The following is a 26,489-nucleotide window of genomic DNA, read 5'->3' as shown; positions in this document are numbered from 1 at the left end:
TGTGTCTGTCACTCTCAAATAAATAAATAAAAATTTAAAATGTCACTCTCCTACAAGGGCCTTTACTCTGCCTGTCTCCCCAGTGAAGGATATTTCATTCTACTCTCCCTAGCAGTGCCCACAGCTCCATTCAGCAGGGCATTCCTTATCACACTCACATGGAATTTAATGGAATTGCATGTTAGCATGCAGATCTATTTCAGCATCCGTTATCAATCCTGATTCAATGCCTGTTCAAGGCAGTGACCCTTTCCAATCCTCTCTTAGGACCATAGATCAAGAGCCAAATACTGTGGATGGAATTCCAGGCGTTTTACTTCTGAGATAAATCTTGGTAAAGTCACTAATTACTGTCCAACTTTCTTAGACACTCAAGACACAAGAACCAGACCCCAGGAAGGAGCTAAGGCAGGAAAAAAAAACTATCTACAACCCTACCCAGCCTCAAGGAAATTTTGCTTATGAAATCAATACAGAGTAATCAGAGTCTCTTAATTTTATCCTCAAAGGGTCTCAGCTATATGCACTATGATTATAGTAAAAACTATTTTCATTCTCAAAAAGGGTATAGCAGATATATTGCACAAAACAATTTTCTCATGCAAGCTATCCTGGTATTGGTACTTAAAAAAAAATAAATTATTGGTTTAGAGACTGTCTACGTAAAAACATTCAATAGGCTATTTTTGTTTATGAATGAAACTGGGGATCAATACTTCCTTGAGAAGATAAGTAATTTGGAAATTGCAGTTTTGAATAGTTATTGTATCATGAATATAGATTTTCCTTTGACAGTATAATCAAACTACATGTTTTATTCATCACAAATCAGGATGGGATTGAGAAAGTACTGTTTGTTCTTATATCAGTAATTACATTAAAGTACAGAACAATTGACTATATGTCACGCACATATGGTCTCTTTGAAGGCTTTTAAAGGAAACCAATATTTCAGATTATTTAACATGAAAAATATAAAGATGGATAAAATACCCAAAGATGCATTATCGCAAACTCTATTGAAGTACTTAACAAAAATAAATAATTCCACAACGGACTGACACCTGACTGTGGTTTGTGCTGTTAAGACACTGTGTGTGTGTACGTGTGGGTCCACGTGTGCCGCAGCACCTGCCATGGATACATGTAGAGGGTAGGGGACAACGTCTGGTGTCTGTCAGCTCTTTTTTTTTTTTTCTAATTATTTATTTTTATTTATTTGAGAGTGACAGTCAGAGAGAGAAAGAGGCAGATAGAGAGATAGATCGAGAATGGGTGCGCCAGGGCCTCCAGCCACTGCACACGAACTCAAGATGCGTGCGCCCCCTTGTGCATCTGGCTAACGTGGGTCCTGGGGAGTCAAGCCTCGAACCGGGATTCTTCAGCTTCACAGGCAAGCGCTTAACCGCTAAGCCATCTCTCCAACCCCTGATGTCAGCTCTTATCTTCAGCCTTGTTTTCAGTCAGGCAGTATCTCTCATTGTTCACAGCTTCCTTTGTCAAGCTTTAGCAGACTCTCTTGTCTGTCTCTACCTCTCTTCTCTCTCTAAGTGGGTTGGGATAAGAGTTACTGGCAGTACTGTGCCCAGCTTGATGTGGTTGTGGGTTCTGGGACTTAAACTAAGATACCCATGCTTGCACAGCAAAAGTTTTAACTACTGAACCATCTTCCTAGCTGCCGCCCCCAAATCCCAGATACCCTTTATTGGTGCCTGGGTTCAGTGGATGTAAATAAATGGATCTGTTTCTACTGTTTATGGTCAAATAACTACAGTCTGGAAGCTTCACAAAACTGATTGTGACCTCAGAAGTTGAATCTTTCTGAATCTGTAACTTTACTCAACAAAAGGCCATATTCAAAGTAAAGGTGATGGGGCTGGAGAGATGGCTTAGCGGTTAAGCGCTTGCCTCTGAAGCCTAAGGACCCCAGTTTGAGGCTCGATTCCCCAGGACCCCCGTTAGCCAGATGCACAAGGGGGCGCACGCGTCTGGAGTTCGTTTGCAGTGGCTGGAGGCCCTGGCGTGCCCATTCTCTCTCTCTCTCTCCCTCCCTCCCTCTCTCCCTCTTTCTCTTTCTGTCACTCTCAAATAAATAAATTAATTTAAAAAAAAAGTAAAGGTGATGATCGAGACAGAGGTAAGGAAAACATTTCTCTGTTTCATTCAGTCAGAGGACAGGCATTAAAATGTTCACTACCTTCATGCCAAGAAAAGAAACTACTAATTGAATGGAAAGTAACAGAGCTGGGGCTATGGCTAAGCGGTAGAGTGTATACTTATCATGGGGAAAGCCCTAGGGATCAATACCTACTGTTAAAATAAATGAATAAGGAGGGCAGGCACTGGCTCCAGTTGTGCTCGTGTGGGGCAGAGGGTGGAGAATACTGGTGAGAAGTAGGATACATCACGAATAGAGAGCTGGGCTGGAGAGATGGTTTAGTGGTTAAGGCACTTGCCTGCAAAGCCAAAGGACCCAGGTTCAATTCCCCAGGACCCCAAGTAAGCCAGATACAGTGGGTAGATGCCCTAGCATGCCCATTCTCTCTCTCTCTCTTCCTCTCTCTCAAATAAATAAAAATAAAATATTTTTTTTTAAAAAAAAAGAAAGCTGAATGTCTACCATGGGAGGGGGTCACCTCCACCCTATCTGCCTGGGTCCAAAATCATTACAGAGGAAGCAATGACGCTATTTCTCTCACAGTGAGCCTAAAAACCAGTTCCAAGGACATGGAGACAGATACAGTGATCACTCAGACCTCATCAAAACAGAGATCCAGGGGCTATAGAGAATGCAACACTAAATCAGATCTCTAGCTTGCCTGCTAGGGCTCAGGGAACATTGAGGAAGAAAAGACAAAAAAGATTATAAGAGCCTGGGGGGTGGGGGGGATAGTCTGAGGCACCACAACTTCCCCACCCACCCAGAGACTAAGGCTTCTTCCCCTCCCCCAATAAATATCATCACTCTTACTGAAGAATTCCCTCAGCAGCATTGAGGTGGGGTAAGTTGGTCTAAGAGTACAAACTTCTGACCGGGCATGGTGGCACACACACCTTTAATCCCAGCACTTGGGGGACAGAGGTAGGAGGATCACCATGAGTTTGAGGCCATCCTGAGACTACATAGTGAACTCCAGGTCAGCCTGAGCTGGAGCGGGACCCTACCTCAGAAAACCAAAAAAAAAAAAAAAAAAAAAAAGAGTACAAACTTTTTATTAAAACATCAATAAAAAGTACAAAACATAAATGAACAAGATTAGAGTAACACATCCAGATTGCCCCTATACTATCTTCTACCATTTCTGATTCTCATAATTATTCTAGAGAAATCTCCACAGACTAGGACTTTTCACAGGGGCAGCAAAAACGAAATGCAAAAATAAGTATTAAAGGTAGCAGTGGTAAAAAAAAAACATTTGACATGTCTTGCAATTTAAGTCTATTTCTGGTGGATTACCAAGTGCTTTGGCAATAGCCTGCATTGTTTTTTGGGACCTCATGAGTCTCCACAACCAACATCTCACTATAGGGTGTAACCCAGTTCTGGATTTGGGAATTACAAGTATATATCCTAAAGAAAAAAAAAAAATTCAGGCTGGAGATATGGCTCAGCAGTTAAGGTTCTTGCCTGCAAAGCCTAAGGACCTGGGTTTGATTCCCCAGTACTCACATAAGGCAGATGCACAAGGTGGTGCATGTGTCTGGAGCTTGTTAGCAGTGGCTAGAGGCCCTAGCACAACCATTCTATCTGCTCCCCAATAATAATTTAAAAAAAAAAATAAAGAAACTGAGTACAGTATGGCATTAGCCTAAGGAGAGGCTTGTAACCCAGAGGGAGCTCAGAGTGCAGAAATGGACTCTTAACATCTACAGCTGACTTTCTGCAAAGGGTACCCTGACAAAATACTAATACATATCAGAGATTCAATAATAAAATCAACTGGAAATGGATGGGAATTTCCGACAGGACCTAAAAATTAACCTCACAGACAAGAGTAAGGGGCTAAAACAACCAACCTTCTATGAAAAACATACTGGCAGGAACCTTTGTGAATTTTGATTAAGACAAAAAGTTTTTAAAGCCAGGCATAGTGGCACATGCCTTTAATCCCAGTACGTGGGAGGCAAAAGAGGATTGCTGAGAAGTTGGAGCTACCTAGTGAATTCTAGACCAGCCTGGCCTAGAAGACCCTACCTCAAAAAAAAAAAAAAAAAAAAAGGTTTCATAAACATCAAAGTCATGAAATTTTAAGCTGGATATGGAGACTGGTTAATGTCTGTAATCGCAACACTATCCCAAATTTGAGGCTGGCTTGGATAAGTTTCCCATCAGCCTATGCCACATAGTGAGGCAGTTTATGGGTGACAGTACCCCAAAGTGAATAGCTTTCTTGTAACAAAACGAAGGAGTTGTCTTTGGGCTTGTAGGGGAAAATCTAGATCATTACCCTGTACTTCAGATCAGAAACTCACCTGGGCCTTTCCTTATCACCACCCCCTTAGGGAGTCCTTACACTCCCTTCCCAGAAGATCCTCCCTAAAAAATTAAGATTTCTGAGAAGACTGTCCTTTCCTAAAAATTCTGGCCCCAGACACCTGACTTCAGGACTAATTAGCTTAACCAGCTGCCCATTCACAGGGCTCACATTGAAAAGAAAAAAGGCTGAGAAATGGCTTAGCAGTTAAGGCTCTTGCCTGAAAAGCCTAAAGACTCATATGAGACTCTCCAGATCCCACATAAAATAGATGCACAAAGGTAAGGCAAGTGCAAGGTCACACATGCACTCAAGGGGGCGCACGTGTCTGGAGTTCAATATCAGTGGCTGGAGGCCCTGGCACACCAATTCATTCTCTCTATCTCATTCTTGCTCTTGCTCTCTTGCCTCAAAAAAAAAAAAAAAAAAAAAATTTAAAAACCAGCCTGAGTCGAGTTGGCCTTCTCAAATCCCTCCTGCCTGGGCAAGAGCTATGTCTTCCTTCCTTCTTTTCCTTAAGCTGCCATTCTCTTAAAATAGCTCTTCTTCCTAATGCTCTAAGCTATAATAAAATATTTCTGAACCTTATCCTCTGGTCTGTGGAATACATTTGTCGAATTTATAAGCCAAGAATCTAGAGACACCCTAAAATTATTGGTGTAATGTCCTATCATATTGGTGCACTGGCAAAGGAACCCCCAAATTCCTGTTTCAATAGCAAGATTCTATCTCAAACAAAAATTAATGGAGGAAGGAGGGAAGAAAGAGACAAAAAAGAAATTATAAGCTTCAAAAAAAAAACAACTGAACTTCATTATAATTAAAACCATTCTAAGCATAAAAAAATGTCATCACTAAAGCCAGGCCTGGTGGCTCACACCTTTAGTCCCAGCACTTGGGAGGCAGAGGTAGGAGGGTCATAATGAGTTCAAGGCCACCCTGAGACTAAAGAAGTACGTTCCAGGTAGCCTGGGCTAGAATGAGACCCTATCTCCAAAATAAAAAAAATAAAAGAATCAACACTAAGAAAAATTTATGGCCATATTAAGTTTTCTACCCGGATATAATTTAGCATTAATTAAAATTTAGATTATTGTATTTTGGAGAGTAAGAGATACCATTAAAAAAGTATTAAGACCAATCAGATTTGCAGGGATGGGGGAATAAAAGCAAATCTTATATCCAGATGATATCAAAAACAGAGAAAGAAACAACCAAATATAAAAAGGGGCAAAAAATTTGCATATCCACCTCTCTCCCCACAAAAGTTGTAGTGATAACTTAGAGCACTGATTGAGAAAAATAAGTATGAGGAAATAAATTTCATAATAATCATTTGGTCCTCATCAAACTTCTATACAACAGAATGATTTCATTAGCAAGTCCAAAGTCCTTATCACTTTATTTCTCATATTACAGTCAACTGTTCCTCACTGTCGATAACCATATTCAGATTAGACAAGAAATAAAATTATCTCTGTTTATAGGTGATCTAATCTACTAGAAAGTACTAAGACACACATACAATAAAAAACTCTCACTACTTACAAGCAAATTCAACATTGTTGCTAGAAACAAGGTCATTATACAAAAAACCAAATGCAATTCCATATATTACCAACAAATAATCTGAAAAGGAAATTACAGAACAATTCCACTTGTAAAGCCATCAAAAAGAAAAAACCTCATTAGGAATAAATTTAACACAAAAGCACAAGACTTCAGATCTTAAAAACACAACACTCTTTAAAGACTTTAAAGCCAAAAGAGTAGAAATATATCCCATGTTCATAGATCAAAATTCTTATTGATATAAGCATTCAATGCAACCAATTAAAAGTCTAGTTCAGGGCTAAAGAGATGGCTTAGCAGTTAAGGCATTTGCCTATGAAGTCTAAGGACCCAGGTTTGATTTCCCCAATACCCATGTAAGCCAGATACACAGGGTGAAGCATGTGTCTGGAGTTTGCAGTGGCTGGAGGCCCTGGCGTGCCTGTTCTCTCTATCTGCCTCTCTCTCTCTCTCTCTCTATCTCCCCACCTTTCTCTCTCAAATAAGTAAATAGTTTTTTTTAAAGCATCATTATGAGCCAGGCATGGTGGTGCATTCCTTTAATCCCAGCACTCAGGAGATAGAAGTAGGCGGATTGCTGTGAGTTCGAGGACACCCTGAGATTACATAGTGAATTTCAGGTCAGCCTGAGCTACAATGAGACCCTACCTTAAAAAAAAAAAAAAAAAAAAAGCATCTTTATAGCTACCTTGAAACTGAATAAAGTTAAAACTTACTTTTCCCAAAACCTGCATACAAATGTTTGCAGCAGCTTTTTTTTTTTTTAAATGACTGCCAAAACTTGAAAGCAGCCAAGAGCAGGAGGTAAACCAACCAGAGACGAGCTGCTTGATGGAGTATATTAACTGCTGCCACGCAAGCAGCTATCTATTGAGCCAGGAAGACATCAAGGAACCTTGAAAGAGCACTGCTAAGAGATCAAAAGCAATCTGAAAAGGCTGCTCTAGTGCATGATGCCATCCGTGTGGCAGGCTGATAAAAGGAGCACTCTAAAGAGGACCAAACAAGCAGGGACTGTGGAAGGGGAGGGCTGAACAAGCAGAATGCCAGAGATTCCTAGGGCAGAGAGCAATCTTGTATGCTATCTGTTGCAGTCAGGTTCACATTGCTGGAAGAAAACAGCCGACCAACAGCAGCTTGTGGGGGGGCGGGGAAGGGAGGGTCACTTTGGCTTATAGACTCGAAGGGTAGCTCCATGATGACAGGGGGAAACGATGGCAAGAGCAGAGAGTGGACATCACCCCCTGGCCAACATAAGGTGGACAATAGTCACAGGAGAGTGTGCCAAACACTGGCAAGAGGAAACTGGCTGTAATACCATAAGCCCACCCCCAATAATACACTGCCTCTAGGAGGCATTAATTCCCAAATCTCCAGCAGCTGGGAACCTAGCGTTCACAACACCTAAGTTTATGGAGCACATGTGAATCAAACCAACACGCTGCCATAGTGGTCGGTGCATGTTAGGAGGTATCTGTCAAAGACCACAGAGAACATACCACCCACACGGAGTGAACCTGATAGAGGTTAGAGACTTTAGTGAACTACATCAGTACTGGCATGAACAAATGTGCCACACTAATACAAGAAGTTCATATATTATAGAGGAACTGGGCATAGAATTACACAGAAACTCTTATTTCTGCTCCGTTCTTTTATAGTCTGAACTTTCCCACTAAGGAATTCTATACATTTCAAAGTAATTAAATAATATCAATTATTTTTTAAAGATTTATTTTTATTTATTTGAGACAGAGACAGAGAGTGTGAGAATGGGCGCACCAGGGCCTCTAGGCACTGCAAATGAACTCCAGATGCATGCACCACCATGCGCATCTGGCTTACATGGGACTTGGTGAATCAAACCTGGGTCCTTAGGCTTTGCAAGCAGGTGCCTTAACCACTAAGCCACCCATCTAGCCCTTAATTATTTTTTTAAATTAATGAAAAATGAAGTCTAATATTCACAAAGGAGGGATGTTTTAAAATAAACTGATGCACTTGGAATTTTCTCAGGACACAAAAGCAAGTTGACAAGATGGTAAGCAATGCCTGTGCTGTTAAAACCCGTGGGCAGCTTGCTGATAACCGCTCCAGAAGACTGTATTTACAGTAAATAAGGCGCAATGCTGGGGAATTACCTTCCTTTATGTGCAATTTGCTTTCACTATAGGCCCTGGAAAGCCTTCCTTTCAAAAGCCAGTAATTGAATTAGATGGATTTTCAAAAATGTTCCTGAGGTCTAAATCTTATTCCTCCTTTTTTATTGGGGGAGGGGGATTTTATTTATTTATTTACTTATTTGCAAGCAGAGAGAAAAAAAAAAGTGAGAGGGGGAATGGGCGAGCCAGGACCTCTTGCCACTGCAGACACACTCTAGAAGCATGCGCTGTTTTGTGCATCTGGCTTTATGTGGAAACTGGGAAACTGAACCCACTCCGGAAGGTGTTAGAAGCAAGTGCCTTTAACTGCGGAGCAATCTCCCCAGCCCTCATTCCCTCTTTGTTCACAGACCCTTCTGTCAGCATCTCCCTCTCCGAGCAGAACGCAAACTTTCATTCTTGCTTCCACAGAGTTGGCTCCACATCATGCAATACTTCCGCATCGCCTGTCAGCTACATGACATGTTCCAGGCCTACCCTCTGTGGTCATGCCTCTGAAGACAGGAATACAGCACAGTCATTTTTCACTGAGACCCTACACCCAGCAGCCATCACCAACACAATGTTTTGGATACGACGGTCACCTAACCCCTTAACTAACATGGCAGGGAAGCAGAATGGGAGGTGATGCTCTGGGTCTAAATTGGGGCCAAAGTCGCATGTGCACATGTGTGTGCATGTATGCATGTGCGCAGACATGCATTTATGCACATAGTTATGTGAATAAGCATGTAGCTGTGGATTTGTATGTATGAGTGTATATGTCTATGTATATTTGTGTCTATATATCTATGTGTATGTATATATATATCCATGTATATGCATTTGTGCATATGTGTGTATATATATGTGTGTGTGTGCACGCGCACGCATATGTGTGTGTATTTAGATGTATGTGTACATATGTGTATGTATATAGTCAGCTTCACATTGCTCAGATGAACTTCCAAACCAGGCACAAGTCATGGGAGGAATGGATTTATTGAAGCTTACAGATCCAGGGGACGTCTCAAATGGTAGAAGAAGCTGGTCCCCTTTCACGGATCCACACAGAAAGAAACACCACCCCTAGTACCATGAACAAGCACACTCCAGGAACCCCAAGAGAGCTCTGGCATTCTGCATATCTTTAGGCTGGAATTCTGATCAATCGGCCCCCACAATGACATCAAATGACAAGCTTGAATAAAACTCCTGAATCCATTGGGGGACATCCATTCAAACTACCACAGTATGCATATGTTTGAATGGCCATATGTGTGTCTGTGTATATATTTATAATCCCACATTTCTTAACTCCCTGCCCCCCATCTTCTTGCTCTGATCTCTTCTATGCTAATTCTCATCAAGTCCATCCCTACATAATAACAAAAGCTGCCACCAGCAACTTCAGTTGAACAAACTCATAAAAAATAAAAGGGAAAATCCCTTGTTAGTAGTTCATTGACAGTACTGGGGTCCTTCCAGAAACTGACCATTGTGACTGTAACTGGCCAGGCTTATGTCCCTTGCCCAGGGGAGTCACTGGGTCTCTTCCACCACACGCTGGACATGAGGCCAGGGTAACTGCCCAGGGAAAAGCTGGGTGAGTTGCGAAGAGACGGGGAAAGGATTCTGGGAGGCGAGGTCACATCATTCTCAACTTCCTCGGCTCTCAGCCTGACGGCTGCTCCTTCCCAGTGAGCACTGGTAACAGCTGATGGGCACGTGCTGCCAACTGAAGCCTTGAGCAACTGTCTGCGCGTACGTCCCTGTACACACGCTCCCTCAATAAATGCTCACTGACATCGCTGTGCTATGAGGGGGGATCTAGGTGGGCTCATCCTCCTGAGCCACGGTACTGCTGCTCTCTATTTATTTAACTGACTATTGCTGTCGGGTTATTTCCCTTCTCCTTCATGAGCATCTTAATGTCCAATGTACACACTGGTAAAAAGGAATAGGCTAGAGCTGGAGAGATGGCTTAGCGGTTAAGCGCTTGCGTGTGAAGCCTAAGGACCCCGATGCAAGGCTCGATTCCCCAGGACCCACGTTAGCCAGATGCACAAGGGGGCGCACGCGTCTGGAGTTTGTTTGCAGAGGCTGGAAGCCCTGGCGTGCCCATTCTCTCTCTCCCTCTCTCTCTCTCTCTCTCTCTCTCTCTCTCTCTCTCTCTCTCTCTGCCTCTTTGTCTGTGGCTCTCATATAAATAAATAAAAATAAATTTAAAAAAAAGGAATAGGCTAATAACTTTGTTCTGGCAGAGAAAAACAAGGGTTAAAAGTCTTGCCAGGCGTGGTGGCGCATGCCTTTAATCCCAGCACTCTCAGGAGGCAGAAGTAGGAGGATCACCATGAGTTCAAGGCCAACCTGAGACTCCATAGTGAATTCCAGGTCAGCCTGGGCTCAAAAGTCTTGTCCAAGTGTGCAAAGCCAGAAGGACCCCCACAGACATGATCCATGATTCCAAGTGTACACAGAGATGAGTGCAGATCTTTGAAGGAGGGGGTACAATGCCTCAAGGCAAACCCGGCTTTCCCTCCACCACAGTAAAGCCAAAAGCACCCAGACTGTTAGGAGTCTGTTATAACCTCTGGTTCTGGCTTTTTTTTTTTTTTTCTTTGCATATTTGTACTGAAGATCTTCCTTCTCTGAGGACAGGAAGGTGAAAGATAACATAAGAGGAGAGAGAAGAAAGGAAAATAACAACGTCACGATATGCTATTGACACAAAGTAGGGAATCTCTCAAATGACGGGGGTGGGGGGGGATAATTATTCGGTGCTTATCTCAAAATCAAAACAGCCTTTCCCGACTGGATCCATCCACTACATTTGTCCGGCCCCTTCCCTGCCACCAACCTCAGTTCACTTATGTCACCGTCAGCCTTGCGTCTCACAGGAGCTTTCTTTTATGGATTTTCCATCCGGCGAAGGTTTCTGTTCCGCGGCTGGGCAGATCCGACCACAGCATGCTTGGCTAGAGATCGCAGCAGCTCACCCGCAGCAGGAGCTCCGACCTGGAGGGGCAGAGGCCAGAAGCCGTTATAAGGATTCGTCTTCACGACCCATCTCGAAGTCACTGTCCCCCTGGCTCCCACCAGTCTCACTCTCTCTGTTGGCAGGATGACCCCAAAACCTTCCAAAGGTCGAAAATCTTTTAATAAACAGATGTTAAGGTAGCCCAGAGATAACACTGGCCTATTCACGGGAGAAGATTGAAGGATTTAATCATTATTGAAAAGGTTTGCCTGAATGATGATGCCCTGTTGTGGAAAATTTAAAAGCCAGATGTTTTAATTAACCATGGAAAGCACAAGCTACAACTAAAATTTCATGAACACACTGATCTGCCCATGGAAAACCACAGGAATGTCCTGGCAGGGCTTGGTCTGAATTCTTGGGACACAGAGGCCTAGAGTCATTCCCCTTAGGAACTCAAACAGAAAATTAACTTGCTCAATGTGTTTCAAAAAGTAAAATGAGACCCAGATTTAATCGCAATCAAACATGAAAACATTTCAGGACTTCAAAGGGCATCACCAAAAAACTAAAACCAAAGGAGGAACTATGAAAAAAGCTGCATGTGGCTCAGCATGTATAATGTATTTACAATGCACCACAAATGGTGCAATATTAAATTTTATTTACGAAATAACAGAGAGAAAACTAATAATATGTCATATCCTAATGGTAGAAATCATATATAAAACCAATGCTCAACAAGTCAGTCATAAAGATCAAATGTATAATAACTCTAGGTAAAAGCACCTCCTTAGATACACTGCCATCAAACATGTACCCTGATCCACACCTATCACCATATTTTGCCTTGAGGAACCAGGGCACCCAAGGAAACAGTGTTAAAATAACTAATGCTCATTGACATAGGCTAGCAATTTTGGCCCCATAAAAGCAAATGAGAGGGCTGAAGACATGGTTTGGTGATTGAGCCTGTGAAGCCTAAGGATCCTGGTTTGAGGCTCGATTCCCCAGTACCCATGTAAGCCAAATGCACAAGGGGGCGCATGCATCTGGAGTTTGTTTGCAGTGGCTGAAGGCCCTGGTGTGCTCATTCTCTCTCTCTTTCCACCTCTTTCTCTCTCTGTCACTCTCAAATAAGTAAATAAAAAATTTACTTAAAAACAAGCAAATGAGAGAATCTTATTTAAAAAACAATTATTAAGCAATAAGAACTAACAGATTGAGAAGTTTTCACCTCTAGTTATGCTAATAGTTATAATTTCATCTATACAGGCTAGGTACTGAAAGCCTATTCAAGCGAGAAAAAAGGACAAATGTTACCTTGAAATACTTGCCTAATAAATTTATTTTCTGTAAGTCAAAACTGTCCTTGTCACAAGTAAGCCAAGCATAATATCACAATGATTTCTACCTTCACTTGAAACCTCAGTCCCTCCCAAAAAGAAAATCACTTCAGAAGGAATACAGCGAGAAAAAAAATATCAAATTATAGACGTATGGAATGCTCCCAATTTTGCCTTGCAAACCGAATGCATGATCTAGATGCAGCGAAATACGAGTGAGGGCATTTCTGGAAGCCATTTGTATTTCCGTTGTGGGATTTTCCAAATGCTCTGCAGTTAACATCTATTATTTACACAATTAGAAGTTTTCAGTAAGAGTTCTTCTTACGACTGCGAGAGAGTACCAAAAGAAAATGGGAACCCCATGCTATATTTTATTAGCCTTAGCTGTGTATCACCCCTTATCTGAACAATAAGGGCGAATAAACTAAGACAAACTCATTTATCTGATCTCAGTATATACTGATGATCCCTGATCCAAAATCTAAAGGCTCCAAAACCTGATGCATTGGACATCAAGATGGCACCCCAGGTGGAAAATTCCACACCATGAAACTTAATTTCAGGCATAGAATTATTTACAATATTGCTTAAGATTATATTCAGGCTATGTGCACATAAAGGATATATGAAATACAGATGAACTCTGTGCTTAAACTTGGGCCCTGTCTCCAATATATCTCATTATATATGAAAATATTCCAAAATTAGGGAAAAAAAAAAGCAGAAATCTGAAACACTCCCAAGCATTCCATTTCGGGGGCATTCAATGTGTAGTGCTTAATTCGGAAGTCCAATACCTAAAAGTTCAGGGCTGACCCATAGCGCCTTCCTAGAAATTTAAAAGCTTTCTGCTTTATTCCACATATAGAAGCTCCCATACAAATCTCCCTATCATTAGCCTGCTGCACAATTAATGGTCCCTTAAGTAAGACCATGTCCCAGGAATACTTAACAGTTTCACAGGACCAGGTTCCTTAGCCGTCCAATGGCTCTCAGCATCTCAACAAACATAGAGCATAATGGCACAATTGTAATGACTTAAAGATCTGTCATTCCAAAAAGCCTATGCCCAGAAAAGTCAAATGCCATCCCCTTCTGTCACGCAGCCACAAAGCAAAATGAGTCTAGGTCCCCTGCCTCCACTTTGACCAATCTCCCTTTCCACCACTGGCATATCTCACAGCACGTACTCTTAGAAATAACCTTCATGTGAATCACACACATGCAATGTGCTAAATTCTAAATTTTTCATCATTAAAACCGGAGAAACAAACAAAAATTTGTTCCACCGAAAATTGAAATGCAGAAAGAAAAGAAGATTCAGCCCCAGGCTAAAAAAGACAGGCTGTGACCAGAATGCGCTCTACAGAACTAACAATGGCTAACTGTGGTCCCTGGCAGGTGTTCTCGACAGAAACTGCCTGTCAAGCCGAAAGCTTTCTGGTCCTGATACTAGGACCAGAACAATCCTCCAGCTCAACACAAGACAAAGGGTTTTCCATGAAATAAGCTACTTCTGTGCCAAGCCACCTGCAAGAGACATGACAGACACATGCTCACCTGCTTTAGGAAAAAGAGATTTATGGGATCAGGTCTTGGCCTTATACTTCCCAAATGACCTGGGTCTCACAGGAAAGACACAAGCAGCTTGGAAAACAAAGAACACAAGTCAGTAAGGATGAAAAGAAAACAAAGTAATCCTAGAGCTTCACACTCCAGACTCTCTATAACCTTCAAGAATGGGCAGAGTATTTGTTTTCCCTTTTTACCTATAATTATTTATTTACTCATTTGTTTTCGATTTTTTTTTAATTTATTTATTTATTTATTTGAGAGCGACAGACACAGAGAGAAAGACAGGTAGAGGGAGAGAGAGAGAATGGGCGCGCCAGGGCTTCCAGCCTCTGCAAACGAACTCCAGACGCGTGCGTCCCCTTGTGCATCTGGCTAACATGGGACCTGGGGAACCGAGCCTCGAACCGGGGTCCTTAGGCTTCACAGGCAAGCGCTTAACTGCTAAGCCATCTCCGCAGCCCTGTTTTCAATTTTTAAAATATTTTTATTTTACTTGTTTGCAATCAAAAAGAGATGGGAGAGAGAGAGAGAGAGAAAGAATGGGTGCGCCAGAGCCTCGAGCTGCTGCAAACGAAACTCCAGATGCATGCGCCACTATACATGGGTCCTGGGGAATTGAACCCGGGTCACTAGGCTGTGCAAGGAAATACCTTACCCACTGAGCCATCTCTCCAGCCCTGTGATTGTTTATTTTAAACCGAACCACTTTGACGACTGGTGAGGGTCTTCCTACAGGGTCCATGCCACACAGACCAACACACAAGGTGACTAGCGGGAGGAGCAAGGGCGGCAAAAAGGGCTGATAGCAATGTCCACTGCTCACAACAGCTGCCTGCAAGACCTCCACCATGCAGCCTTCACAGAACCCTTTCCCTACTGTGCGGCAGTCCTCAAAAGAGCCACCCCAGGAATGATGTGGCCCAGCTAGCTTTTCACCCCTTGAAGTACAATGGCACCCTCCTGCCTTGACCAAGAAGCCAGACACTGCATGAAAAACGCTGTCAGTGGGTCCTAACACCCTCACCATCCATTGCCACGGCTGGGTCTGAGGGCAAACACCACACCTCAGGTTAATGACCACAACAAGCAAAAGGAATTACATTCATGTTAGTGTTTCGCAACCGGTGTTGGGTGAGGTACGAGGTTCTCTGATCTCTTGGGAGTCCTTTGGGAAAGAATGGCAGTAAGCTAAAATTTCCTCATCCGGGAGGATTAATTCCCACCTACCTACCAACCATGAGCTAGACAGAATCTTGGTAAAGTCACCAAATGATCTTCCTTGATAGAAGACCAAATAAAGAGAAGAAGGAAATGAAAGTCACAGTCTTGGAACCCCTTGGTGACTTGTCATTCTGGGCCTCAGCTAAATGGCTCTGGCAAACTGTAGACCCAGATCGAGTCACCCTTTATGGGCTTCAATGATTGGCTAGCATTGTTTTTTCTTCCTAGTCTGAAGTTGCAGAGAAGGTTTCAGCTTTCCTGAGCCTGATTCCAGAAACATCAGCAGAGCAAGTTCAGTACTGCCGAAATGTCTATCTCCAAACAACCAGGAAAGATAGACAAGAAAGAATAGGGCAGATAACATTCCTCTCACAGCTATGAAGGTGTGATTTTAAGCCCTACACTTATTGATATTGGTAAATTTGTATCTTAAGATGTCCCGGGGATCATAAAAGTGTTAAAAAGAACGAGAGAGAATTTAATGGGTTTTGTCCCCAATAAAGAATTATTATAGGAGTTAGAGAGGCGGCTTATGGTTAAGGAGGTGCCTGCGAAACCTAAGGACCCAAATTTGATTCCCCAGTACCCATGTAAGCCAGATGCAAATGGTGGCACATGCATCTAGAATTCATTTGCAGTGGATAGTGCACCTATTTATATCCTCTCTTTCTTTCTCTCTCTCTCTGCTTATTCCTCAAATAAATAAATAAAATTTTTCAAAACAACAACAAAAAATGAATTGGGCTGGAAAGAGGGTTAAGTTTGGTTAAGGCACTTGCTTGTGAAGACTGAGGACCCAGGCTCACGTCTCCAGGTCACATGTAAGTCAGATGCACAAGATGGCACATGCCTCTGGAGTTCATTTGCAGTAGCTAGAGGCCCTAGCGTGTCCATTCTCTCCCTCCCTCCCTCCCTCCCTCCCTCCCTCCCTCCCTCCCTCTCTCTCTCTCTCTCTCTCTCTCTCTTTCTCAAATAAAAATAACAATTTAAAAGATAAAAATAAATTATCATAGATTTCCATCACAGGTAACCAAAAAGGACTTACTGAAAACCAGCAACCAGAAAAGTTTGTGGCTACAGAGTTTGGAAAATGCTTCATTCATATAGTAAATTTCTCTGTCAGACTTTTTTTTTAAAAAAAAACTTGTTTATTTTTATTTATTTACTTGACAGCAACAGAGAAAGAGGCAGAGAGAGACAGAGAGAATGGGTGTGCCAGGGCTTCCAGCCCTGCAACCAAACTCCAGACACATGTCCCCCCCACCCCCCCGTGCATCTGGCTAATGTGGGTCCTGGGGCCTCGAACTGGGGCCCTTAGGCTTCACAGGCAAGCACTTAACCACTAAGCCATCTCTCCAGCCCTCTTTCAGACTTTTAAATAAAGAGGGTCTGAATGGGGGAAATGGAGAGAAGCTAATGCTCACTACTGCTTCAAAGGCAATGTGGGGAAAATTTAAAGGCTGTGATTCCAGCTCTGCTACTGATAACTCAATGCTTTCTGAAAGAATGAACTTAGCCTCTTTTTATTAAAAAATAGTTTTTATTTATTCGCATGCGTTTTGTGTATGCACATGCACACCGGGGGTCTCTTGTCACCGTGAACAAACACCACATGCCTGCGCCACTTCCTGTGCCCAGCTTACGCTGGTGGCTTGGGAACTGAACTTGGACTGACAGGCTTTGCAAGCAAGAGCCTTTAACTGTTCAGCCATCATCCCAGCCCCCAAACTTAACTTCTGCAATCTTTCTTCTCTCCCTTGTCAAACCCAGAAGGTGCTATCAACCCAGCTTCACGGAGCTGTCCATTGAGGGAACTAGCTAAAGAAACATCACAGAAACTGTAAAACACCATGTACCCATTCTAAAGGAATTACTGTGGAGAAAACTGTGAGTCCAGGGCAGGCCCATTAAGAGATGCTGTGAGGAGTTTTAGGGGCTGAGCGGACCTCAGGTGGCATCCAAGCAGCTACCAGACAAATATCAGGTGGTGTCACGATAATTACCAGTGATGACAGATAGATGTGACTGCGATTTCTAGTTATGTGTGGGACACTCATTCACTTAGTGGTTTTTTTTTTTGTTTTGTCTTGTTTTTTTTTATTTGTTTTTATTTTTATTTATTTATTTGAGAGCGACAGAGAGAAAGAGGCAGATATAGAGAGAGAGAGAGAGAGAGAGAGAGAGAGAGAGAGAGAGAGAGAGAGAGAGAGAATGGGTGCGCCAGAGCCTCCAGCCACTGCAAACCAACTCCAGATGTGTGCGCCCCCTGTGCATCTGGCTAATGTGGGTCCTGGGGAATCGGGCCTCGAACCAGGGTCCTTAGGCTTCACAGGCAAGCGCTTAACCGCTAAGCCATCTCTCCAGCCCTTGTTTTTGTTTTTGATTTTTGGTTTTCCTAGGTAGGATCTTGCTCTAGCTCAGGCTGACCTGGAATTCACTATGTAGTCTCAGGGTGGCCTCGAACTCATTCATGGCGATCCTCCTACCTCTGCCTTCCGAGTGCTGGAATTAAAGGCGTGCGCCACCACACCTGACAGAGAAAGAGAGAATGGGCGTACCAGGTCCTCCAGCCACTGCAGAAGACGAACTTGAGACACATGCGCCCTCTTGTACATCTGGCTAACATGTGTCCTGGGGAATCAAACCTGAGTCCTTTGGCTTTGAAGGCAAACGCCTTAACCACTAAACCAGCCCCACTTGGTATATTTTTATGGAGCAATTGTGACATGCCAAGCATCTTGGTAGGTGCCAAATTGGCACTAATCAAAGTTTCCAGCTAATGTAGCTAATACTGCAGGCATTCCCTCATCCGTATGAACTGTGAAATGTGTGTGCTGAACACATGTAACCAAACGCAGTTTCTGTTGTAACACAATGGTGTTTAGAACCTAAGTCTCCCTCCCACCCGCCCACCCCCCAAAAAGTTCACAGGAATGTTCTAATTGGTCCGAATGCTGTAAACATTTTATTCCTTATTTTAAGCTCCAAGGCACATTTTTACAGTACAGAAGGGCTGCCACTATATGAAAGACTCCCTTAAGTTGGAAGGAGTACAGTGTGTGTGTGTTTTGGCATACAGTACAACACTCCTTCACATTCCCTAGCCCCACCTCCACCACGAAGGAAAAAGAACACATGCTGGAATCCATCCAATAACAACCCCAGTTTTAAGAAGGGGGGAATATCAGTTATTTTAGAAGCATTTCCTGTAGGCATTTTTTTAAAGGGTAAAAAAAAAGTTGAATTATTTATTTTAGAAACTAAACTCAAGTTCAATTTTTAACATGCCAAATGTCTGCCTTAGCAAAGTTTCTACTTAAAAAGAAAAGTTTTACTATTTTTTTTTTTAAGGCTGGAGAAAGAGGTTGCCCAGGACATAGTCAACACCCCTGTCTAAAATGGGTGGAGAGGAAAAGTATTGGTAAAGAGCTATAAATGTCTGGGAATTAATAATCCCAAATCCCACATGCTCAATATATACTCAGGGCCAGCAAGGAAGAAAGTGAAAATTCAGGTCCAAGTGATCAAAATGTAGATTAGAAATGCAGCTCAGTAAAGCACTTGCCAAGCATGTACTAGGCCCTGGGTTAGGGTCCCGTCACTACAAAGAAAGAAAAAGTGACCAAAATGCCATTTAACCCAGAACCAGGATTTCCAAACCTGGATTACAATGAATACCATCAAGCCAATCCTGGCATAGTAGGTCGCGGGCAAAGTATGGGATGGGAATCTGTCTCCAAAGGATGCTGGTACACACCCATGGTAATCCTTGGGTCACTGTGGTTACTTATTAGAAAATCTGGGGCTGGAGAAATGGCTTAGCAGTTAAGGTGCTTGCCTGCAAAGCCAAAGGATCCAGGTTCTATTCCCCAGGACCCATGTAAACCAGATGCACAAGGTGGTGCATGTGTCTAGAGTTCCTTTGCAGCAGCTGGAGGCTCTGGTGCACCCACTCTCTCCCTACCCCTGTGTCTGTCTGTCTGTCTGTCTGTCTCTTCTTTCTTCCAAATAAATAAATAAAAATTTAAAAAAAGAAAATCTACTGAGATATTTTCATTTTAGTAACAGGCAACTGTCTTACTAAGTGCTTTCCAGTGATTTTCACATTCACCCTGAGGTTAGGAACTATTATTATGCCTGGTCTTAAACATGGGACGGTCAGATAATAGAGCCAGTGTTAGGCAACTTTCAAATCAAGGGCCTGGGATTTTGATCTCAGGCTGATCTGTCCCATAATTTCCTAGCACTCTGATCTGGTAAGCTTTAGCAAGCTAACAGTCTCTTTTCTGATGTAGTCTAATGATGTCGCATGACTACGCATCTTAGTCATTTTTATTTATTTATTTGAGAACAACAGACAGAGGGAGAAAGTGGCAGGTAGAGAGAGACAGAGAACGGGCGCGCCAGGGCCTCCAGCCACTGCAAACCAACTCCAGACACGTGCGCCCCTTGTGCATCTGGCTAACAAGGGTCCTGGGGAGTTGAGCCTTGAACCAGTGTCCTTAGGCTTCACAGGCAAGCGCTTAACTGCTAAGCCATGTCTCCAGCCCAATCTTAGTCATTTTTTACAGGCATCAATTTAAGAAGATGTTGTTAAAATCCCATATTAGGTAGGACCCTATATTCCAGTAAATCGAGTCTACTGAGAACACTGGATGTACTTGGTCAGATATGCAGTTCTTTTCATTACCTTCCCACTACGGGACTGGAAATGTGTCACCAAGTGGAAAGAGAGCCAACCTAACATACATGAAGCCCTGGGCCAGGGAGGGAGGGGCTGGGGGAGGGAGGGAGGCTAAAAGGCCAATCACTCATTCTTCAAAGCCCAACCCAAATATCCCCCATGAAGCTCTCCCATGTGCCCTTTGGTGTGGTTTGAACGTCAAATGCACCCCCACACACACACACACGTGTGTGTTTAAACAGTTGGTCCCCAGCTGGTGGCACTGTTTGGGAAGGTGTTTAGGAGGTGGACCCTTGCGGGGACCCTGGAGGTGGGTCTTGAAGTTTTACAGCTTAGTCCCACTTCCTGTCCGTCTTCTGCTTCTGGGCTATGGCTACATTGTGACGAGCTTTCCTCTGATCCTCCTGCCACGCCTCTCTAGCCGTGATGGATTGTATCTCTTGAAACTGTAAACCAGAATAATTCTTTTTCCTTCCTTCAACTGCTCCCCAGTTTAGGCCTCACCTTGTCCTCTTGACAGTTGAGCTAACTGAAGTAGACATTTAAAAAAGTCTTAATTCGGGCTGGAGGGATGGCTTAGCGGTTAAGGAGTTTACCTGCAAAGCCAAAGGACCCAGGTTCGATTCCCAGGACCGACGTTAGTCAGATGCACAAGGGGGCGCACGCGTCTGGAATTCGTTTGCAGGGCCTGGAGGTCCTGGTGTGCCCATTCTGTCTCTCTCCCTCTTTCTCTGTCAAGTAAATGAATAAATAAAAATAAAGTATTAAAAGCACGTGCCACCACACCAGGCTGCTTTTTTAAAAAAGAAAAAAAGTCTTAATTCTAGGCTGAAGAGATGGCTTAGCAGTTAAGGTGCTTGCCTCAAGGACCCGGGTTTGATTCCTCAGTACGCATATAAAGCCAAATACACAAAGCAGCGCATGAATCTGGAGTTGGTTTGCAGCGGCTAGAGGCCCTGGTATGCCCATTCTCTGTCTCTCTCTCCCCTTGCAAATAAATATATTTTAAAATAATGTCTCAGTTCTTAAGACCCCAGAAGACATTAAAAATGTTTGACCCATGGGCTGGAGAGTATGCTTAGCAGTGAAGGCGATTGCCTGAGAAGCCTCAGGACCTATGTTTGACTCTCCAGGTCCCACGTATGCCAGAAGCACAAGGTGACGCAAGCACGCAAGGTCACACATGCACACGAGGTAGTGAACACACCTGAAGTTCAATTACAGTGGCTAGAGGCCCTGCTGTGCCAGTTCTCTCTCTCTCTCTCTCTCTCTCTCTCTCATTAAAAAAATAAGTTACATGGGCTGGAGAGATGGCTTAGTGGTTAAGCGCTTGCCTGTGAAGCCTAAGGACCCCGGTTCGAGGCTCGGTTCCCCAGGTCCCACGTTAGCCAGATGCACAAGGGGGCACACGCGTCTAGAGTTCGTTTGCAGTGGCTGGAAGCCCTGGCGCGCCCATTCTCTCTCTCTCCCTCTATCTGTCTTTCTCTCTGTGTCTGTCGCTCTCAAATAAATAAATAAAAAAAAAATTAAAAAAAAATAAGTTACAAAAAAATGTTTAACCCAGAACAGGTGGAAGTGAGCTCACCTTATCCAATTCACCATATTAGTAGAAACCTAAATAATATTAGTCTTACACTGATCATCTTTTCCCCAACCTACTTTTCTATCTTCGTTCCACAAGTTTGCTAGCGCCAATCACTCTCACCGACATTTTCTTAAAAAAATTTTTTTTATTGTTTATTTTTATTTACTTATTTGAGAGTGACAGAGAGAGAAAGAGGCAGAGAGAGAGAGAATGGGCGCGCCAGGGCCTCCAGCCACTGCAAACGAACTCCAGACACGTGCACCCCCTTGTGCATCTGGCTAACGTGGGTCCTGGGGAATCGAGCTTTGAACCGGGGTCCTCAGGCTTCACAGGCAAGCGCTTAACCACTAAGCCATCTCTCCAGTCCTCACCGACATTTTTAAACTCAAATTACAGGTACAGGGGCCCTCTCTTGCCCCCAGTTCCCATATGTACAAAGTCTAGGTTTTGACTAAGTTTGGTGGGTTAGGGAGATGACTCAGCAGTTAAAGGTATTTGTTTACAAGCCTGTCTACCAGACCAACCTCAGCACACACGTAAGACCAACCAACATGACGCTTACAACTGTGATCCCAACATGTCTATGGCAATGGGAGCCAGGAGAATTCCACAGCGTACAAGTCAGCCAGTCTAGAGTGCTCAGCTTGTGAAATGACTTGGCGGTTAAAGGTGCTTGCTTGCAAAGCCTGTCAATCCTTGTTCAATTCTTTAGTACCCATGTTAATCCAGATGTGCAAAGTAATGCATGCATCTGGAGTTTATTTGCAGCAGCAAGAGGCCCTGGCACACCCATTCTCTTTCATATTCTCTCTCTTTAAAAAAAATTTTAAAAAAAGAGCCAAGTGTAGTAGCTCATGCCTTTAATCCCAGCATTCTGGACACAGAGGTAGGAGGATCCCTCTGAGTTTGAGGCCAGCCTGGGACTGCAGAGTGAGTTCCAGGCCAGCCTGAGCTAGAGTGAAACTTGGCCTCGAACACAAACAAAAAAAAAAATTTTTAAGACCCTAGCTCACAGAATGTAGGAGATGGATACCTTGCGAACATACGTACAAATAAATAAAATGAAAAAATATAGGCTGGAGAAATTGCTTAGTGGGTAAGGCCCTTGGCTGCAAAGCTTAAGGAGCCAGGTTCAATTCCCCAGAACCCATATAAGCCAGATGCACATGGTGGCATATGCATCTGGAGTTTGTTTGCAGTGGCTAGAGGCCCTGTCATGCCCATTGATTCTCTTTCTTTCTCTCCCTCCCCCCCATATAAATAAATAAATGAATGAATAAATAAATAAAAACATTTTAAAAAGAAAAATAAAGTCAAACTAAAGAAGTAGGCTTGTATTCATGTTTCTGATCTTGGCACTGCCAGGCTAATTTTAATAATCAGGACTAAATAAAAATAGGTGAGGCAGTGCTCATTTCAGCAGCAGATATACTAAAATTGCAACGATACAGAGAAGATTAGCATGGCCCCTGCGCAAGGATGACACGCAAATTCGTGAAGCGTTCCATATTAAAAAAAAAAATAGATGAGGCAGAAGTCAAGTTTGGATCATGCATTCGGCCAAATGAAGGTACTTTGTACAAGGGAAGCTTGCAACAGAGAAGAGGAAGGACAGCTGAGCTTCTAGAGATCTCAGAAGAACTGACACCTTAGCCATCAGAAACGTAATCACACTTCAAGGAGAGGTTTACTTTTAGTCACACCAAATTGTCTGGTCATGATAAATTAATGTTAATTTGAACTTTATTGGTTTTGTAGTTTTGTTTGAATTTACTCTATAAATTTTTCAGTGTTTTATAGTTATTTAAGAGGCTCAAGCATGAAGAGTTTATATACCCAGTGTTATGCTCAGGCCTATTTAAGCTACTCCATAATAAAAATATTTATTGCTTGGGATTTGTGAGACTTTTTTCCCCCTTTCAGTAAAGAGGTCCATAAATTACTGAGGTGTAAGGAACACTGGTCTTTATATACTTGCCACCTTGGACACATCCATCATTCTCTCCATAAATGGATGGAGAAAAATGGAACACAATAGCAAGAGCCACAAATCGCTTTCTTGGCCCCACATTTTCCCCACTTCTCTAGCTGCTTGAATTATGTCATTACTGATGCGTCTCTGGAGCAGCTTGCGCCTTCTTTCCTCCAACACAGGTGGTTTCGAGAAGCAAGGTGCCGGGAAACCCTGCTCAGCCTTGCTCCCAGCACGGCCCACTTCCCTTAGAAGTGATTAAATAGCACAAACGAACCAGCAAGAGGACAAGAGCTAAGAATGTGTCAAGGGAAAGATAGTCCTTGCTTAAGGAAGCCCGTTTCCTAGCCGGATTCAATAACCGGAAATTTGCAAGAACACAGCATTGTTTTTCTGAATGAGTACAAGAAACTCCTAATCATATATGTGTGTGTGTGTGTGTGTGTGTGTGTGTGTGTAATGGTCTCACTTTAGCCTGGGCTAACAATCTGTACCCTAGGCTGGCCTCAAACTCACAGTTATCTTCCTACTTTGGGATTAAAAGTGGGAGCCATCCCACCCGGCTAATCATTTCCTGTAGCATGTATTTAAAAAAAAAAAAAAGTTATTTATCTATTTATTTGCAAGCAGAGAGACTTAGAGAGAAGAGAGCCAGATAGAGAGAATGGGCACACCAGGGCCTCTAGCCACTGCAAATGAACTCCAGACACATGCGCCACTTTGTGCATCTGGCTTTACATGGGTACTGGGGAAGTGAACTCAGGTCGTCAGGCTTCGTAGGCAAGCACCTAAACCACTGAGCCATCTCTCCAGGCCTAATGTGTATTTTCTTAGGCCTCATGGACGGTGTAGTTCCTTTAATTTCCACATAGTTTACTTTAAAAGTCCTGCTGCCCAGATAAAAATTTCTCCAACATACATACCAAGATGTCAATACAGTATGGTTCTTCTCCCTTGGGCCCAACACAGTCAGAACCAGGAGGGAGGTCACAGAATAGCCGTACACTCATTACCACGGCACAAGGAGCACCTGGGTCCTCAGGTCGTGGGCATGACGGCAGCAAGCAGTTCTATCTCCTCCTGCGACCCAAGCCAACTCTGACCCATATGACTCATTTTCAATCACAACTAGGTTGAGGGGGACTTAAAAAATTAATGAATTTGGACACTTCTGAACTTTATGTAAAAGGGAAAAAGAATGAGGAGGCTGGGGAGATGGTTCAACCCCCCAGACCCCACATAAAAAAGCTGGCTGTAGGGCTGGAGAGACGGCTTAGAGGTTAAGCGCTTGCCTGTGAAGCCTAAGGACCCCGGTTCGAGGCTTGGTTCCCCAGGTCCCACGTTAGCCAGATGCACAAGGGGGCGCACGCGTCTGGAGTTCGTTTGCAGAGGCTGGAAGCCCTGGCGCGCCCATTCTCTCTCTCTCCCTCTACCTGTCTTTCTCTCTGTGTCTGTCGCTCTCAAATAAATAAATAAATAAATAAATAAATAAATAAATAAATAAATAAATAAATAAAGCTGGCTGAAGAGATGGCTTAGCAGTTAAGGCTCTTGCCTGCAAAGCCAAAAGGCTCGGATTCAATTCCCCAGGACCCGCATAAGCCAGATGCACAAGGTGGCGCATGAGTCTGGAGTTCGTCTATAGGGGCTGGAGGCCCTAACGTGCCCATTCTTTCCCCGCCTCTCTCTTTCTCTCAAATAAATAGTTAAAATATTAATTAATTTATTTTTTTTATTTGAGAGCAACAGACACAGAGAGAAAGACAGATAGAGGGAGAGAGAGAGAATGGGCGCGCCAGGGCTTCCAGCCTCTGCAAACGAACTCCAGACGCGTGCGCCCCCTTGTGCATCTGGCTAACGTGGGACCTGGGGAACCGAGCCTTGAACCGGGGTCCTTAGGCTTCACAGGCAAGCGCTTAACCGCTAAGCCATCTCTCCAGCCCTAGTCGATGTTTTTAAAAAATGAAACAAAGGGCTATAGAGATGGCTTAGTGGGAACCATGGGCGACTCTCTAGATCCCACATACGCCTAGATGTGCAAGGTGACACAAACGTGCAATGTCACACACGCGCACAAGGTGGTGTATGCGTCTGGAGTTCCACTGCACTGGCTGGAGGCCCAGGCACACCAGTTCTCTCACTCTCTGTCACAGGAAAAAAAAAAAAATGAAGCCAGGCGTGGTGGCGCACACCTTTAATCCCAGCACTCAGGAGGCAGAAGTAGGAGGATTGCAGTGAATTCAAGACCACCCTGAGACTACATAATGAATTCCAGGTCAGCCTGGGCTAGAGTGAGACTCTACCTCAAAACAAACAAACTAACTAACAAAAATAAATAAATAAATAAATAAGAACAAAAAGAAATGAAAGGAAGTTTTGTTCTATTTCTATCTGCTTAGGAAAGAAAGCTTAAAGAGATATCTCAGTGGCTAAGGCACTTGCCTGTAAAGCCTAATGACCAAAGTTTGATTCCCCAGTACCCACATAAAGCCAGGTGCACAGGGTGGCACATGCATCTGGAGTGTGTTTGCAGTGGCTGGAGGCCCTGGTGTGCCCATTCACTCTGTCTGTCTTCTATCTCTCTCTGTTTGCACATAAATAAATAAAAATATTAAAAAAGGGGGGCTGGAGAGATGGCTTAGCGGTTAAGCGCTTGCCTGTGAAGCCTAAGGACCCCGGTTCGAGGCTCGGTTCCCCAGGTCCCATGTTAGCCAGATGCACAAGGGGGCGCACGCGTCTGGAGTTCGTTTGCAGTGGCTGGAAGCCCTGGCTCGCCCATTCTCTCTCTCCCTCTATCTGTCTTTCTCTCTGTGTCTGTTGCTCTCAAATAAATAAATAAAATTTTTTTTTAAAAAAAGGTTTTTTTAAAAAAGAAAGGGGCTGGAGAGATGACTTAGCAGTTAAGGTATTTGCCTGTGAAGGCAAAGGACCCAGG

At 43.4% G+C, this 26,489-nt stretch overlaps 1 protein-coding gene and 1 non-coding gene across 11 annotated transcripts in view; one reads left to right on the top strand and one right to left on the bottom strand.

The window, feature by feature from the left end:
* Positions 1-20,620, bottom strand: part of Apbb2 (amyloid beta precursor protein binding family B member 2) — a 363,904-nt gene extending 343,284 nt beyond the window's left edge. For 9 of the 10 annotated variants that reach the window (XM_045161206.1, XM_045161207.1, XM_045161209.1 and 6 more), the window contains exon 1: positions 11,049-11,206. The gene's annotated coding sequence lies outside the window, so the exon portion shown is untranslated. Of the gene's footprint in view, positions 1-11,048; positions 11,207-20,593 lie in introns of those variants that run through there. The other variant, XM_045161203.1, reaches the window with a different exon arrangement.
* Positions 20,621-22,989: 2,369 nt separating this feature from the next.
* LOC123453381 lies at positions 22,990-23,096 on the top strand. The gene has a single exon (XR_006632774.1). It is a non-coding gene; the product is annotated as a U6 spliceosomal RNA (small nuclear RNA).
* The last annotated feature ends 3,393 nt before the right edge of the window (positions 23,097-26,489 follow it).

Source organism: Jaculus jaculus, chromosome 11 (assembly GCF_020740685.1).
Source record: "Jaculus jaculus isolate mJacJac1 chromosome 11, mJacJac1.mat.Y.cur, whole genome shotgun sequence".
Lineage (NCBI taxonomy): Eukaryota > Metazoa > Chordata > Mammalia > Rodentia > Dipodidae > Jaculus > Jaculus jaculus.
The sequence above is the reverse complement of the archived record's forward strand: the minus strand, read 5'-3'. Positions and strand labels throughout refer to the sequence as shown.